This window comes from Silene latifolia, chromosome Y (genome assembly GCF_048544455.1).
Source record: "Silene latifolia isolate original U9 population chromosome Y, ASM4854445v1, whole genome shotgun sequence".
NCBI lineage: Eukaryota > Viridiplantae > Streptophyta > Magnoliopsida > Caryophyllales > Caryophyllaceae > Silene > Silene latifolia.
In genome coordinates this window covers 13,726,690-13,744,407 of record NC_133538.1, presented here as the reverse complement: position 1 = coordinate 13,744,407, position 17,718 = coordinate 13,726,690, and the positions used below count along the sequence as shown (strand labels likewise).

Below are 17,718 nucleotides of genomic sequence, written 5' to 3'. Positions count from 1 at the left end.
CCGACCCGAAGGGTCAGGGTCGGGTCCCCGACCCACTGCCATCCCTAGTCATTAGTAGATGTTTCTACCACCTTAGGATTTCTCCTTAGTGGTTCAATCACATCACTTTGCTTGTCATTCTTCTCAATAATAACTTCTTCAATCGACGTCTTTGGCCCCTCATATCTAGTACCACTCCTTAATTGGATAGCATTGATAGTCTCATGTCTTGTGGGAGGATTACCTTGAGGAGGTAATTGTCCCTTTTGTCTTTGGGAGCTAGAAGATGCTAATTGAGACAATTGAGTCTCCAACATTTTGGTGTGAGCAAGGATATTGTTGATGGTAGTTTCTTTGGCTTGACTATCCCTTTGAATTTGAGCAAGGAAATCTTGTTGGCTCTTTTGCATTTGGAGGACCACTTTTTGGACATCAAAGGCTTGGTCATTGGGTTGATTGTAGTATGGTCTTTGAGTAGGATTTCTCATTGGAGGTGGTGTGTATGTGGGTTGAGGGTTTTGGACATTTTGGCTTTTGTATGAGAGGTTTGGATAGAATTTGGTATTCTCATTATAGTAGTTGGAGTAAGGGGTGCCATTTTTGTATGCTTGGAAAGCATTTACTTGTTCATTTGTTCCCCTACATTTATTTTGATCATGTCCCAAGGTTCCACAACTTTCACATACTCCATTTGGGATTGAGGATGATGCTATCATAGCATTGACATGTTATTTGGGTGATTTGGAGTCTTCATCAAGCTTAGCCATGGCCTTCTCAAACTTCAAGTTGATGGTATCGATATGAGCACTTAGTTGAGCACCCTATTGTGTGATGGAATCCACCTCATGCTTCCCTCCTCTAGTGGCCTTTCGTGGCCTACTATATTGGGAATTATGGACCGCCATTTCTTTGATCTTGGCCCATGTTTGGTTGTCATCAACCTCGGTGAACCTCTCACTGGAGCCCATATTAAGCACATTTCATGAGTCTTCATATAAGCCGTTCCAAAACTGTTGAACAAGGAACCACTCACTAAGTCCATGGTGAGAACAAGAGCGACAAGTATCCTTAAATCTCTCCCATGCTTCATATAGTGATTCCTCATCCCTTTGCTTGAACCCGGTGATTTGGGCTCTCAACATGTTGGTCTTCTCTGGAGGATAGAACTTCTTGTAGAAGGTAAGTGCTAACTTCTTCCATGAATCAATTCCAAGGGCAGCCTTGTCTAGGCTCTTTAACCATTGCTTTGCAGCTCGGATCAAGGATAAAAGAAACAACACCCATCGAATTTAGTCTTGAGTCACTCCGGTTTGAGAGATTGCATCACAATAGTCACAAAACGTCTCCATGTGTAGATGAGGATCTTTACTAGGCATCCCTCCAAATTGGCTTCTCTCAACTAGTTGTATGTATGCGGATTTGGCAATGAAATTACCGGTTAAGTGAGCTGGTGTTGGAGTACCATTCGGTAGGTTCTCCTCAGTTGGTACGAAATGAGATGAAAATTTAGGCATTGTGGGTTGATTTTGTGGTTGGTTTTGAATTGGGTTCTCCTCTCCTTCTCTTGAAAAAGGGTTGGTAAACACAACACTATCCGATTGGACAATACCGATATCCACAAGTTCTCCAATACCCAAAATTGTTGAAGCCCCTCTAGTGGTTCTTCTAAGATTGGTTAAGGTTCTTTCAATTTCGGGATCAATAGGCAAAGGTCTACCTTGTGATCTCCTAGACATGCAAAAAGCAAACAACTAGAAAACAATTAAAACTACCTTGAGGAGTTTGACTTCCCCAAGGTCAAGAAAGACACAACTAAAAACAACAAGTGACAACAATTCAATTGAACACCGTCACCGACAACGGCGCCATTTTTGGTGCAGTTCGAAACTTTGTCGTCTAAGTCAACCAACCAAAACAATATTTATAACTAAACAAACTACTCTTAGAAAAGTGGTAAGTAAAGGTCGGATCCCAAAGGACGGGTATTGAATTAAGTTATCGGTTGTAGAAAGCTATGTCTTAGGGTGTCACAAATTGGGTTGAGATTTGAGGTATCAAGCTACACTACTATAACAATGAAATGTAAAGAAATGAAAGTAAAACAAGCAAGTAAAGTAAGGGTTTGCAAACAATAGATTAAGGCACTAGGCTGTCATGGGTTCATAGGGGATTCATGGTGGTGATCATACAAACATGTTTTGATAGTTGCAAGCAAGTTATTTTTGTAGTGGAATCGATTTAGTTTATATCTTACGATCAATAGGAAGATTTGGGTCCCGGAGCCGAGTCGGTCAAGACTGTACAACACCTACAAGTCTAGCATTTTATCAAGCATAACATGTGCATAGGTTAACACTACAACAAACAAACAATCTTATGATAACATATTAGATTAAGTATTAATCTACCCCCATGTTATAGTTCCCCTAATCCCCCATTAACCCTAGCTAGGAGACTACTCACTCATGACTATGGTAAACATGCTAATGAAAGTGTCAATCATATTAGCAAAGTTAAACATGGTAAATGAGTAAAGTAATAATTAAGCAAGGGTAAAAAGGATTATACCAACTTGAGGATGATCCAAATAATAAGCAAAGAATAATAGAAGAACACTTGATAAATGATGAAGAGTTGTCACGTCTTCAATAAACCCAAAGAGTCTTAAACTTAGCCAACTAAAACTAAGAACACTTGAACGATTAAAGAGGAATTAAGATTTAATTAATATTGAATTAAGGGAATACAACTTGATTAATGCTAAATTCTAACTTGGTAAAATTTCTTGTTAATCCCCTAACACAATGGGGGTATTTATACTAAGTACAAGTATTAGGGTAACTAAGGGCTTACATAACGATTAAGTCCCTAAGAAGATGATTAGTGCTTTGAAAGTCCTAGAGAGAGCCGTCCGGATTGTGGTTGAAGCAAACTCGGGCTGCATAAGGATACACTCGACCTGATGGTGAGACGCCCGACCTGGGCTCGGGCCGCCCGGATTATGGCTTGAGACGCCCGGATCAAGGCTTGAGACGCCCGGATCTTCGATCAGCTCTTGTTATTCTTCTTCTTTGACTACCCAAAGATCCGTGGGGATCGATAGGAGGCCATTGGGATCTTCATCATTGCCCATTTCTACTTAATTTATTAACTTAGGCCTTTAGTAATGATCTCCTATTTGATGCTTGGTCCTTAGATGTACTCCATTTAGCTCTACTTTGCTCCATAAGTGCAAGGTTAACAATCCTCTCCTACCAAGGACACAAAACCTCAAAGAATATGCAAAGTAGGGAACTAGAGATAAGAAACGACCCTAATCAGCGCTAGAAAGCATAGGAACGAGGCTAGTTCAGGGACTAAATGTGCACAAATATGAGTCACATCAATACTACAGGGACTAGGGGCTTGACACTATACCGTGGGCAGCTCGAAAGAGTGCTATGAGGGAGCAATTTATGCTGGAGCACATCCGTCACAAGTTGAGAGCCGAGTTTGATTCTTTCACCATGGTTGATGATATGACTGTCACAGAGTACTATCACCGGTTCCTTGAGGTGTCACGTTATGCAGAAGATATGCAGCTGGGTCAGCGAGGTTTAGCTCTTTGTTTCGAAAATGGGTTGTCACCTAAGATCATGGATAGATTACCAGCTGGAGTTCTTACCGATTTGAAAGAGGTATATGCGTGGGCTGGGCATGCTGAGAGGTTGGTGGACTTGGCCAAGGAGGTTAAGGAAAGAAACAATGAAAAGAGGAAGGCAGAGAATGAGAGTGGCAATCAGTCAGGCCACAAGAAGAGCAACCATGATCAGTCTAGGGCTTTTTCTGGTGGGTCTGGTTTTTCTGGGGGATCTCGAGCATGGGGAAGAGGTGGTGGATGGAGTGTTAGTGACAAATCCAACCTTACTTTATTCAACTGTGGTGGAGTGGGTCATAAGAGGCACGGTTGTACCAGTGCCAGAGTTGGAGGCTTTTTAGGAGCTTACCAGGGGAGTTTCTCTCAGGCTCTGAGCCAGAGTTTTGCTAGTAACATGCCATCTGGATCATGGGGCAATCGTGGAGGGCAGAACAACAACAATGGCGGTTTCAACCGCAACAATGGATGATCCTATCAGCGCCCGAACAACAGTGTGACTCAGAACTCGGCAGCTAAGCCGACTACTTCAAACACCTTGGTCTAGGGTGGAGGTCAGAAAAACAGCGGGAAGCTCTTTTTGATGGGCAAACAGGAAGCAGAGAACGATGCTCATGTGGTTACCGGTACCTTTCTTGTTCATAATACACCGTCTTTTGTTTTGTTTGACTCAGGGGCAACCCATTATTTTGTGTCTAGGGATCATGCATTAGCTATGGGTTTGGGGGAGTATGAACTTGTGAAAGATAATATGTTTATACCTTCTGGGGCGTCGGTGTTTTGTGTTAAGTTTTATAGAGATGTGTCCATGTTGGTAGGAGAGGTAGACTTACCGGTCAACTTGTTAGAGTTTCCCATGGATGGGTTTTAGGTCATCGTCGGGATGGACTGGTTGGGTAAGTATGATGCTAAGATAGATTGCCGACAAAAGAAAGTGTCCTTATAGGGTCCCAAGGGTGTCAGAGTGTCTTATAGGGGGTTTGTTGTGAGACCAAAGTGTAAGTTCATCGCTGTAATGACTTTAAAGTCATGTTTGAAGTAGAAGTGTCCCCAAATTCTTTGTCAAGTGAGATATAGGCGTGCAGAGTAGAAAACGGCATCTGATATACATGTGGTGGAGAGTTTAGTGGTGTCTTTACAGATGAGATATCGGGGTTACCACCTAAGAGAGATATCGACTTCAATGTGGAGCTCAAACCGGGGACATGTCCTATATCTAAAGCACCGTATCGTATGGCACCCAAAGAGCTGGAAGAATTGAAGAAACAGCTGCATGATCTATTAGACAAGGGGTATATCCGGCCTAGTGTGTCACCGTGGGGAGCACCAGTGTTGTTTGTGAAAAAGAAAGATGGGAGCATGAGGCTATGCATCGACTATAGGGAGCTGAATCATCTCACAGTGAAGAATTGGTATCCTTTGCCAAGGATTGATAACCTTTTTTATCAGCTGAGTGGCGCAGGGGTGTTCTTTAAGATCGATTTGAGGTCGGGTTATCATCAGTTGAGGATAGCAGATGAGGATATTCCTAAGACACCTTTTCGGTCACGTTATGGTCACTATGAGTACGTAGTGATGCCTTTTGGTTTGACGAACGCACCAGCAGTTTTCATGGATCTTATGAACCGGATTTTTCGCCCGTTCTTGGACAAGTTTGTGGTCATCTTCATTGATGACATCTTAGTCTAATCTAAGACTAAGAAGGAGCATGAGGAGCATCTGAGGTTAGTTTGCAGACCTTGCGAGATAATCAGCTATATGCCAAGTTATCCAAGTGCGAGTTTTGGCTAGTGAAGGTGGCTTTTCTGGGTCACGTGATATCTAAGGAGGGTGTGTCGGTGGTGTTGGAGTATGTGTCCTCAACAATAGTGCGACCACGTATTTAAATCGCATGATAAGAATACATAAGGGATGATATTTGATACGGGTTGATTAGCCCCTTTTTTATATATATATATATATATATATATATATATATATATATATATATATATATATATATATATATATATATATATATATATATATATATATATCTTGCACTAAAGTGGCCAAAAATAATATGTTGTTGGACAACATTTTATTTTTGTCTTTTCTATAAATCAACTAGTTGCATGTAATGATTTCTCTACTTGCATGCTTATGATAAAGGCTATCCTAGTATACTCATTACCTACAAAAGTATGCATTAAAATAAGAAAAAGAAATTGTCCACTACGGGACATGGGGGTGCCGGTTTTGTGCTCTTAAAAGAGCAATTTGTTGCTCATTATTCCTGTTCTAATTTTTATGCATGCTTCTCTCTAAAATTTCTCACACAACCATACATTATTATCATATATTACTAGAGTAGTAATAATAATAATATAAAGGGATTTTAATTTGACACAACCACACATTATTATCATATATTTAACTGGCTCTAACTAATATAGCTAGGGAAGCCGGGTCGATCTCCACAGGGAGATGGGAAAATGTCAACTTTGTCAAAGTTCGTCATGGTAACCAAATTGGGGGGTTGTAATTGGGTTGTTCTAAACTAATGCGAATGAGAAAGAGAAAAAGACAGAAGAATAAAGATTAAGCAGACAAGGAAAAAGCAGCTAGGACAGTCGGTTCACCATGATCATTCAGTCAAGCGATCTAGGTCTCAGGTTAATGCAAGTATGGTCAAAGGGGCAGTGAATATCTCCATCCGGTCTCAATTCCCCCTAAAGCATAAATAGCTTAGCTTCCGCCCTCACTACAGTGCCCTAATGTTCGCTACGAGTCTCACCCTTTCCAACCTTCCGGTCTAGGTCAAGGTTTACTATAATTTAAATGCCTAATTGCGTCGACTTAATTAGACAGATACAAATAAGTGCAGCGATTAACAACAAGGACTATACAAGCACTAACCTAATAATTCAATCACTCTCCCTTCATAATCATGGATTCCCTAGTCTTAGCAAAAGGGAATTAGCTACACATTACTATCGAATCAACAACAATAATATATAGATAACGAGAATTGAACATGATAAAAATTAAAACAGAAGGAACAAATAAGACAATAATGAAAGCAATGAGAGGAAGGTAGAAACAAAATGATAATTACGATTAAGGAATAAAAAGGAGAAATAATACCAATTACAAATCCGAATCCGAGTAGAAAAGAGTAGAAGAAAAGTAAAGTGAAGTAGCAGTAAAAAAAAGATAAAGTAGAAGTGAATGAGGAAGAGTTACGCAGTCTACTCTATTTAGTAGCATACGAAAATCTCCCCCTTAAACCTAATCCAAAGCCTAATTACAAAAGCCATACGAAATTAGGCGGAAAAACTCTATTACAGGCCAAACCACTCGATCGAGTGGAAATAAACCACTCGATCGAGCAACTAAGCGACAAACCCTTCGATCGAGTGGAAATAAACCACTCGATCGAGTAACTTCTTGTATTTCTTTCTCGATCGAGTACTATAACTACTCGATCGTGTAATCTTCTTTATGTAAAGCATTCGATCGACTGTAAAAGTTGTCGATCGAGCTATTTCGGCACGATTAGGCACTAAGACACCTTCCAAAACCAGCTCGTTCGCCTTCAAAGTGATAGATATCAAGCTCCGGCTCCTTGTTCTCAATAAATGCATGCAAATGGGACGAGTTTGGGCTTGATTTATCTTCTTTTCGGTCCATACCTGCAATTTACATAGAACGAACCAAAGTAGACTATTCGGGGGTATTTGTAGCTAGATGCCACGTAAAATGGTGCAGAATGCGTGTAAAAATGAGGTAAAAACCTATATAAAATACACGCATCAAATCTCCCCAAACCAAACCTTTGCTTGTCCCCAAAAAAATTATGAATGCAACTAAGAAAAAACAGTGGAACGGAACCAACGCATCAGTTACAAATCATCCACCAAAACCAGTTTAATGCACCAACTAAAAAAGTGGCAATTGATAGGTGCAAACGAATTAAATCAATGTTTCAAACTTACTGAACCGTCGACCTTGCAAGACTCAAAAGTATCGGACTCTCACGGGTCGCTCATCACTCAAATTTAGGCACGAGGTGAGTATATATGTGAAAGATAGAAAGAAGTAAAGACACTCACCTAACTCGACCTATAAGAACATGCATGCAGTTAACATGAATAAAGTCTCTACAACCGTACATACGCATTCCAACCATACTAATGACCAAGACACATGCCGAGGACTTACATTTGGGTAAGTGAGGTAATGTGTAAGAAGGGGCTAAGATGAATTTAGATATATGGAGTTAATAGCCAGGCTAGCAACAACGAATCCAAATATTGAACTGCATCCCAACTTCGTACTCAATATAACAAAAAAAAACGGTACAAAATCTATGCACTCAACTCACAATACACCACAAACTTGTCAACTCCCCATAAAATATAAATAAAACATGGGAGTGAAAATCATTTACACAATTTCTCATTTTTTTTTTTCGCACATGATTTTTTTTCCTTTTCCGTATTTTCAATTTTTTTTCCATTTCCGTATTTTCAATTTTTTTTCTTTTTCATTCATCATTTTTTTTCTTTCATTCCTTTCAATTCTTCCACCAGCTCCTGAAATCAGATAAATATAACCAAACTGCACCAAAGCATTCCAAACAGCTACTCATCACTAGCTCGGCTAGGGTAGGAAATTTTTTAGAATGTAGCTAATAGGACAAAAGGCTATTTGGCCATGTGGGGCTCATGGGTAGAATGAAATAAAAGGGAACTGCCTCTCCTAACATGTGTCACCATCCACAGACCGAATGCGTACAGGTATTAAGAAGACTAGACCCATGCTTATGCAAATTGATGTTACATGCCTTACAGAGAGTACTACTCACATCCTAAATGAAACCGGTCATGAATGTCACCAGTTTATAAAGATCTAAACTTAGAATGTAATGTAGCTTGCCAATATATGAGTCAAGTCTATTCGTTCAGATAAGAGAGAAACAAAAAATCGTAGATCATGCACATTATCATGCCAACTAAATGTAAAGAAAATGCAGGGCTAAGGTAAGGATTCAATGTAGCGTCAAAGTTCAAATGTTCCGACTCAAATTAAACGTGAAAAATTTGAAATGTATGTGAGTTTTTTGAATTAAAAACGACAATGCATGCGAAAATAAATAAACGTGCAAACGCAAATGCAAGAAAACATGCAGACACAGATATGGATGCATACCTCTCCAAACCAAACCATGAACATGGGAGGTCAAAGGAAGTCAAACAGTAGCTCAACGGACGAAGAGGAACAGCTGGAAGACGAAACTGCTCGATCGAGTGATTTGGAATAGCTCGATCAAGCGAATTGGTGTCAGGAATGCTCGATCGAGTGAAATTCTTACTCGATCGAGTGAACGTGGATTAGCAGTTTGTCGATCGAGTATATATGTTACTCGATCGAGTGATCCTCAACTCAAAAGTGCTCGATCGAGTGAATACACCTGCAAAACACGAGTAAAGAGCAAGGAAAATACAAAGGGTGCATAAAACAACGTTTAAAGTTCAACAAAAAGCTAAATGCGAAGGAAAAAGTTCAACAAAAATACAGCAAAACAGTCTGGGTTGCCTCCCGGAGAGCGCAGGTTTAAGAGGTCCCGCACGACCTTTCTGGCATCAATTAACTGGCGTGTCAAGGTCGTCGAAGTACAGGACTTCAACACGATTATCTGCTTCGTTTGCCTCGTGATAATGCTTCACATACTGCCCATTCACCTTGAACCGATTTCTCTCGGGGCTTTCTAGCTCAACAGATCCAAATTTAGTAACAGCTGTCACCGTATAAGGACCACTCCACCTGGACTTCAGCTTGCCAGGAAATAATCGCAGTCGGGCATTAAACATCAACACCTTTTGCCCAACATGAAATTCCCGAGGTAAAATTCTTTTGTCATGCCATCTCTTCGTCTTTTCCTTATAAATGCGTGAGCTATCATAGGCATTGAGCCTAAACTCTTCCAATTCATCTAGCTGCAAAAGAAGATTCTGACCACACAACTTAAGATCAAAGTTAAGCTCACGAATTGCCCACCAAGCTTCCAACTCAACAGGTAAATGACATGATTTTCCATACACTAACCTATAAGGTGATGCACCAATTGGTGTCTTAAAGGCAGTTCTGTAGGCCCATAATGTGTCTTCTAATTTAAGACTCTAGTCCTTCCGTGATTTAGAAACTACCTTAGACAAGATCTCTTTAAGCTCGCGATTAGAGATCTAAACCTGACCACTAGTTTGGGGATGATACCCCAAACCACGCCGCTGTTGAACACCATATTTAGACAGAATGGAAGTTAGTTTCTTTTCTTTAAAGTGCATTCCCCCATCACTAATGACGACCCTAGGGACACCAAATCTGGGAAATATGACCTTTTTAAACATTTTTATTACGGTCTTGGCATCACAATGGGGTGAGGCAATTGCCTCAACCCACTTCGACACATAATCTACAGTTACTAAAATGTACCTGTTACCTTTACTAGACGGGAATGGTCCTTGGAAATCAATGCCCCAGACATCGAAAACCTCAACCTCTAAGATACCGTTTTGTGGCATCTCATGTCTCTTTGAAATGTTCCCCGATCGTAATGGGCATCACAAGTCGAATCAAAAGACTTAGCATCAAGCAAACAAAGAAGGCCAAGAAAAAAACCAGATTGAAGTACCTTAGCCACGGTGCGCGATGGACCGTGGTGACCACCATAGGAAGAGGAGTGACAGCCTTCCAGGACTACTTTGGTCTCCCACTGCGGAATACACCTTCTGTAGAGACCTTCTGCACATTTCTTAAACAAATAAGGGTCATCCCAGAAATACTGCTTAGCGTTATACAGAAAACGCTTCCTCTGCTAATGAGAAAGGTCAGGCGGCAGCTTGCCACTGACAACGTAATTAGCTATATCTGTATACCAAGGCTCTTGGTTAACAATAGACGATAATATAGAAAATAAAGAATTATCAGGAAAAGACTCATCAATAGGTAGAGAATCTTCCCCCTCTTGTCGCGACAGTCACGAAAGATGATCAGCTACAACGTTCTCAGCTCCTTTCTTATCTTTAACCTGCAAATCAAACTCCTGGAGAAGGAGTATCCATCTCAATAGCCGTGGTTTAGCCTCCTTCTTAGCAAGGAGATGCCTCAAAGTTGCATGGTCAGTAAAAACAGTAACTTCTAACCCAATCAAATAAGAACGAAATTTCTCTAAGGCAAAAACTACAGCTAGCAGCTCTTTTTCAGTGGTGGTGTACTTCACTTGAGCCTTATCCAGAGTTCGGCTCGCATAGTAGATTGCATTTAAAGCTTTGTCTTTCCGTTGGCCAAGCATCGCTCCTAGTATATAGTCACTGGCATCACACATTATCTCAAACGGCAAATCCCAGTCGGGAGGCTGTATGATCGGCGCAGAGACCAAAGCCTGCTTCAACCTGTTAAAAGCAGAAAGACACTCATCAGTAAATACAAAAGGGGCATCCTTAAGTAGCAGCTGTGTAAGTGGTTTAGCTATATTTGAGAAGTCCTTGATAAACCGGCGGTAAAAGCCGGCATGACCAAGGAAACTCCTCACTCCCTTAACATTAACAAGAGGGGGTAATTGCTGAATCACTTCCACTTTTGCTTTATCAACTTCTATTCTCCTATCAGAAACTAAGTGCCCTAAGACAACTCCCTCGTTGACCATAAAATAGCACTTCTCCCAGTTAAGCACGAGATTAACCTCAATGCAGCGCTGCAACACTTTATCAAGGTTAGACAGACAGTTAGAAAAATCACTTCCATAAACGCTGAAATCGTCCATGAAAACTTCCATAATAGACTCAATATACTCATAAAATATCCCCATCATGCACCTTTGAAAGGTGGCGGAGGCATTACATAAACCAAAAGACATCCTGCGATAAGCAAACACGCCCTGAGGACAAGTAAACGTAGTCTTAGCTTGATCGTCTGGGTGGATAGGGATCTGAAAGAACCCTGAATACCCGTCTAAATAGCAGAAAAACTTATGAGAAGCTAACCTTTCTACCATTTGATCAATAAAAGGAAGGGGAAAGTGATCTTTCTTGGTGGCGGCATTCAGCTGTCTGTAATCTATACACATCCTCCAACCAGTCACTACTCGAGGGGGTATTAACTCATTTTTTACATTCCTAACCACGGTAGTCCCTCCTTTCTTCGGGACCACCTGCACTGGACTCACCCACTTAGAATGACCAACAGAATAGATAATACCTGCATCGAGCAGCTTCATTACCTCAGCCATCACTACATCTTGCATCTTCTGGTTCAGCCGGCGCTGACCCTGTCTGCAAGGTTTGTGATCTTCCTCCAGCTCTATCCTGTGCATACAAATATCGGGACTAATCCCCTTGATATCATCCAAAGAATAACCCAAAGCTTTCCTGTTTTTATTAAGCACAGCTAACAAAGAAGTCATCTGATCATTATCAAGCTTAGCACTGACAATGACTGGATATCGCTCAGTATCATCTAAGAAAACATATTTTAGATGAGAGGGAAGAGGCTTATGCTCAGGTACCTTTACCTCAATGGAGCATAGGGTACTGATCATCTGTTCCACTTGCTCTCCCTCAGCGTCGGGGAGTCACACTCATCTAAATCATCTATAAGCAAATCCAACACAGCATCATCGTCATCTGGGTTATCTGCACACTCATCCAAAATCATAAGAGCTTCTAGTGGGTCCTTCATAAAAGAACCCGACCAGAAGTCATAAATAGACTCGTCAATAATATCAACTGAATAACATGTATCCTCGATCATTTCCCGAGCTAAAGTGCTAGGCAGACTGAAAGTAATCGCGTCATCCCCTACTGCAAGAGTCAAACGCCCTTAGTTGACATCAATAATGGCCCCGGCTGTACAAAGGAACGGTCTTCCTAATATAATCGGGATCCGGGATCCTTGGCTATGTCTAAAACAATGAAATCTACTGGTATAAAGAACTTGCCTATTTTCACAGGCACATCCTCCAAGACACCCAAGGGTCTCCTAATAGAACTATCAGCCATTTGTAGGGTAATATTAGTCAATTTAAGATGACCCATATTCAATTTCTTGTAGATAGATAGGGGCATGACACTGACGCTGGCTCCTAAATCACAAAGAGCCTTATCAATAACCACATTGCCTATAACACATGTAATAGAGAAGCTACCCGGGTCTTTCATTTTAGGTGGAGCCTTATTTAAAAGTAAGTTACTAGACTCTTCCATAAATGAAACGGTCTCAAATTCACTTAGCTCTCTCTTACGCATCACAATATCTTTCATGAATTTAGCGTAAGTAGGTACCTGGGTGATAAGTTCGGTAAAAGGGACAGTTACCTGGAGGTTCTTGACAACATCCACAAACTTATCGTACTATCGCTCGACCTTCGCGTCCTTTAGACGACTTGGGAAGGGTACTCTGGTAGCAATGAGTGGACCCGCGAGTTTCTCTTTACCTTTATCAGTGCGTGACGTCTTCACAGCAGGGGAAGATGACACGGTAGCAGATTTAGATATCAAATGTGTCTCCGCTGGTTCTGGCACTCGATCGAGTACTTTCATCACTCGATCGAGTGGTTTTCTCTTGATTTCATTCGATCGAGCTGTTTGAGCTACTCGATCGAGCTCTTCTAATTCAGGCTTACTCAATCGACCATCTATTTCACTCGATCGAGTGACTTCTTCATCTTTTTCACTCGATCGAGGAGAATTTGCACTCGATCGACCATCTATAATTTGGTAATCTCTCAATCGAGTAAGGTTATCACTCGATCGAGTACCTGGATGGATTATTTCACTCGATCGAGTAGAAATTTCACTCGATCTAGTGTCTGGACAGCACGCAGCAAGGATTTCGTCCAGAAACTCGTCCAAATCATCTTCCGGGGCAATATCAGCTATCACAACCCCATCTTCTGGTATTTTTGGCCCCTCACAAGCAAGGCCACTTCGGAGATTAATGGCGTTAACTGGGTCGCATGTCGGTGGATGGTTAGCTTGGTCTTTTGCGAGTGTTAATTGCGCAACTTGTTCTCTTAACTCCACGATAACAGTTTCATTCTTGTTGCATTTCCCCCCAAACTGTTGTGTTAAGTTCAACATCAAGGACTTCAATTCGGCAATTTCCCCGTTCGTGGAAGGAGAGACCGGCTGCGGCGCTGGCATAGAAGGAGTAGAAACATTTTTCATTTCTTTATATAATTGAGAAAAAGGAACTCCTTGCTTGTATTTCTGATAAGCAAGAACACGCTCTACGCTCGCCAGACAATCAATAGGGTCATTCCCCTCCATGCCACATCTACCACATATCTCCACGTGCTTAGTAATTGCACAAACCTGGGCACTCTCACCCATAACTTCCGTAATCTCAACATTACCTAGACTTTTTCTAGGACTTCCCACTTCAGCTTTTACCAACTCGTTAACTTGCCCACTTCCTCGGGCATTTCCATATTCGACAACATGAATGGCCATCTCCTCAATAAGACGCCACCCTTGATCATCTTCCATGTTTTTAGTGAATTTCCCTTTAGCTACACTATCAAGGATAGCTCTCTGGTTTCGATATAACCCGTTGTAGAACTGGGTACAAAAGAACCAGCGCTTGAACCGTGGTGAGGCACAGATAAGACGAGCTTCTTGAACCTAGTCCAGGCCCCATCCAAGTCTTCAGTGGGCAATTGCTCAAAAGAAGTAATCTGAGCTCTCAAAGCATTAGTGCGCTGTGGTGGGAAATATCGCCTGTAAAAGGCCAAAGCAAGAGAGCTCCAGTCGGTTACACCGGCTGCTTCCCTATGTAAATCCCTCAACCATTCCCGGGCATCATCAGCTAAAGAAAAGGGAAAAAGAACTCCCTTCACTTTGTCCTGTGTCACCCCAGCAGCAAGAGGAATGGTAGAGCAATACTCCGTAAATAGCTCTATATGCCTGCACGGATCTTCTTCAGGTACCCCCCTGAAAAGATTTCTCTCGACCAGCTGTATGTAGGATGGGTGGATTCCAAAAGTTCGCGACTCAGTAGTGGGTAGTAAGAAACCTTTTGGAAGTGAATCCACATTAGGCTCTAAATGGCTGGCTATATTCGGCATTCTGGCAGATAAAATTTACAGACTGGAACAGGTATGACAATGTTCTCTTTCTAGAACAGATATCCTTCAACTAATCAAAAACTTTGCAAAAATGAGATCAGTCTCAAGGAATAAATTCCCTGAGACGAAAGACAAACTTAAATAAAGCAACAAAATTGCACCACCTCCTCGGCAACGGCGCCAAAATTTAACAGGGCAGTCGTATACCTATCAAAAATAACCAACTGGCTCTAACTAATATAGCTAGGGAAGTCCGGGTCGATCTCCACAGGGAGATGGGAAAATGTCCACTTTGTCTAAGTTCGTCACGGTAACCAAATTTAGGGGTTGTAATTGAGTTGTTCTAAACTAATGAGAATGAGAAAGAGAAAAAGACAGAAGAATTAAGATTAAGCAGACAAGGAAAAAGCAGCTAAGACAGTCGGTTCACCATGATCATTCAGTCAAGCGATCTAGGTCTCAGGTTAATGCAAGTATGGTCAAAGGGGCAGTGAATATCTCCTTCCTGTCTCAATTCGCCCTAAAGCATAAATAGCTTAGCTTCCGCCCTCACTACAGTGCCCTAATGTTCGCTACGAGTCTCACCCTTTCCAACCTTCCGGTCTAGGTCAAGGTTTACTATAATTTAAATGCCTAATTACGTCGACTCAATTAGACAGATACAATAAGTGCAGTGATTAACAACAAGGACTATACAAGCATTAACCTAATAATTCAATCACTCTCCCTTCATAATCACGGATTCCCTAGTCTTAGCAGAAGGGAATTAGCTACACATTACTATCGAATCAACAACAATAATATATAGATAACGAGAATTGAACATGATAATAATAAAAACAGAAGGAACAAATAGGACAATAATGAAAGCAATGAGAGGAAGGTAGAAACAAAATGATAATTGCAATTAAGGAATAAAAAGGAGAAATAATACCAATTACAAATCCGAATCCGAGTAGAAAATAGTAGAAGAAAAGTAAAGTGAAGTAGCAGTCGAAAAAGATAAAGTAGAAGTGAATGAGGAAGAGTTACGCAGTCTACTCTATTTAGTAGCATACGAAAATCTCCCCCTTAAACCTAATCCAAAGCCTAATTACAAAAGCCCATACAAAATTAGGCGGAAAAACTCTATTACAGGCCAAACCACCCGATCGAGTGGAAATAAACCACTCGAGCGAGCAACTAAGCGAAAAACCCTTCGATCGAGTGGAAATAAACCACTCGATCGAGTAACTCCTTGTATTGCCTTCTCGATCGAGTACTATAACTACTCGATCGTGTAATCTTCTTTATGTAAAGCATTCGATCAACTGGAAAAGTAGTCGATCGAGCTATTTCGGCACGATTAGGCACTAAGACATCTTCCGAAACCAGCTCGTTTGCCTTCAAAGTGATATATTTCAAGCTCCGGCTCCTTGTTCTCCATAAATGCATGCAAATGGGACGAGTTTAGGCTTGATTTATCTTCTTTTCGGTCCATACCTGCAATTTACACAGAATGAACCAAAGTAGACTATTCGGAGGTATTTGTAGCTAGATGCCACGTAAAATGGTGCAGAAATACATGTAAAAACGAGGTTAAAACCCTATATAAAATACACGCATCATAATTCTTAACAATATCTATTTAATATTATTAAGAATCTTTTGGGTAATATATTGGGTGTAATTGATAGGAGAGTTTCTACTTTAAAACTTTGGAGGATCATCCTATTATTTATAGCTCAAGAACAAGGTTGGAAGGATTTCAACCTTGTGCCCATTTCCGTTTCATTATAATGTAAGGAAACATCGTTTTCTCCTTTTACTTTTTCTTTATATATGTTTGCATGTAACTAGATCCACAACAGGTGGATCCTAGCAAGATTGAGGCAGTGACCAAGTGGGAATCACCGAAGAATGTTGTTGAGATTCGAAGTTTCTTGGGCTTAGCTGGTTACTACAGGAGGTTCATGAAAGAATTTTATATGGTCGCGAGGCCTATGGCAATTTGATGAGGAAAGAGACTAGATTTCAGTGGGATGAGAGTTGTGAGACGGCGTTCCAAACCTTAAAGGAGCGTTTGACCACAGCTCCTGTCCTAGCTTTACCTGAGGTAAGTGAGCACTTTGAAGTATACACCGATGCTTCAAAGAATGGTTTGGGATGTGTTTTGATGCAGAATGGGAAGGTTATAGCTTATGCGTCGAGGCAGCTAAAGCCGTATGAGGAGAACTATCCTATTCATGATTTGGAGCTGGGTGCAGCTGTTTTTTTTTCTTAAGATTTGGAGGCACTATCTTTATGGGGCAACTTTTCAGATGTTTTCAGATCATAAGAGTCTTAAGTATATCTACACTCAGAAAGAGCTTAACATGCAACAGAGGCGATGGATGGAGCTGATTGGGGACTATGACATGGAGATCATCTATCATGAGGGTAAGGCCAATGTCATGGAAGATGCTTTGAGTAGGAAGAGTGTTCATTCGTTGTGTACAACTATGTCTTTGCTGAAACTGAGGGATGAGATGTTCAATATGGGGATTCATATGATTCAAAAAGGAGATACCATCGTGGATTTGACGATTGAGCCAGATTTGTATGATGATATAAAGAGAAAACAAGAGCTTGATCCTAAGATACAAGAATGGAAGTCAAAGGTGGAGAGTGGCATGGTTTCCAGGTTTTCTATCCATACAGATGGGAGTGTCCGTTTTGATGGGAGATGGTGTGTTCCTAATGATGCAGATTTGAGGAGAGTAATTATGACAGAGGCTCATTACACTCCTTATTTAGTTCACCCAGGAGGTGACAAGCTTTATAAGGACCTCAAGATAACATTTTGGTGGCCTAATATAAAGAGGGATGTGTCCGAGTTCTGGCTAAGTGTCTGATATGCCAGAGAGTAAAGGGTGAGCAACGAAGGCAACAGGGTAAGATTCAATCACTTGAGGTACTAGAGTAGAAGTGGGAGTCGATCTCTATGGACTTTATCGTGGGGTTACCAAGGACTCAGCAA

At 41.0% G+C, this 17,718-nt stretch overlaps 1 non-coding gene across 1 annotated transcript; it reads left to right on the top strand.

Annotated features, from left to right (window-relative positions):
• The first annotated feature begins 1,014 nt into the window (after nt 1-1,014).
• LOC141635792 (small nucleolar RNA R71) lies at nt 1,015-1,121 on the top strand. Its single transcript, XR_012540452.1, has one exon. It is a non-coding gene; the product is annotated as a small nucleolar RNA R71 (small nucleolar RNA).
• The last annotated feature ends 16,597 nt before the right edge of the window (nt 1,122-17,718 follow it).